Here is a 1220-nt window from a genome sequence, read left to right on the forward strand (position 1 = left end):
GAAACTCCTTGCCATTCTGGCTGAATCGGGGACGCGGACGGCCGAGGTCCCTCGTACTCGATTACTCCTGTTCTGTCCATGTGCAAACTCTTTATAAGGAACCTGAGCCACCTATAAATCATATTTGTATAGATTGTCTTGAAACAGTGACTCTCCGCCCTTCTGGACGCAGCCCAGGGCGTTGTATATTGCGCCTTCATCGGGGCAAGTTGCCCTGCGTCGATGCTCTCAAGGCTTGTGCGCCCGAATATAAAAGGGCAAAACGCTACTGGCAAACGCCCTCCTACCAAACACTTCTGCTTCCCCTCGGTACTTAGCTAGCCTAAAAAGTGCGAACAGAGGCATAGCGCTTGGCTTACCGCTATTGTCCTCAACATGCACGCAGGCAGGGGAGTATATGCACTCACACATGTGCGGAAACACCTGGGCAAGCATGCAGCGACGAACAACGTGCTGGATCGATAAATGCAGGGTCATAAAGCCGGTCAATTGAACCAGTAAAAAGGAAGAAGTACGTAAGACAATGTCAGTGCAACAGAAGCAGCCCAGGCAAGCAAGCATTCGCTGCCCATAGAAATAGAACAGGCTGAAAAGGCCTGTCAACTAGTGGCGCACGCAGCGCAAATCCGACGGGCGCAAGCAGAAGTATACAGTGCGTGTGTTGAAAGCTTTCGTTAGCCGCAGTCCTGTGGATGCAGCGGAGAGCAAACACCTGCTTAAGCTGTACACGCCAGTCAGAGTTTCTGTTCTGAAGAAAGGAAAATGTGAATAAGACACTGCGGAACGCGGCTTTGCTTGAATAGTATCAGCAGCCGCCGGGTGCCACGGAGAGGTCACTTCTTTAAAGGGCCAACAAGCCGACAGCCGCAATAGCGACGGCCAGCAGACTCGGCGCAACAGCAGAGGCAGAACCTGTGATGGATGCCTTGATCTTCTTCCACTGCTCTTCGCTGCGCGCAATTCGCCAACAGATGAATAGCACGCAAGACTGTGCTCAAATCCACAGGCCCAGCTCTGTAACCAATTATAGTTTTGCGAGAATTGATTGCCAACTTACTCGAAGGGAGCTGCCTTGTCTGTCAGTGCTTCAGGTGTGGTCATGCACAGTAGAGCATAGCCTGTCTTCCCGCCATCAGCGTTTAGGACTTGTGCTGGTGGGGTTCCGGCAGCTGCCGTTTGTGTGCAGGTAACGACCTGGCAGTCAGCAGCGGCATTCTCTT

This window comes from Eimeria mitis, genomic scaffold (genome assembly GCF_000499745.2).
Source record: "Eimeria mitis Houghton genomic scaffold, Emh_scaff2594, whole genome shotgun sequence".
NCBI classification, from domain to species: Eukaryota; Apicomplexa; class Conoidasida; order Eucoccidiorida; family Eimeriidae; genus Eimeria; species Eimeria mitis.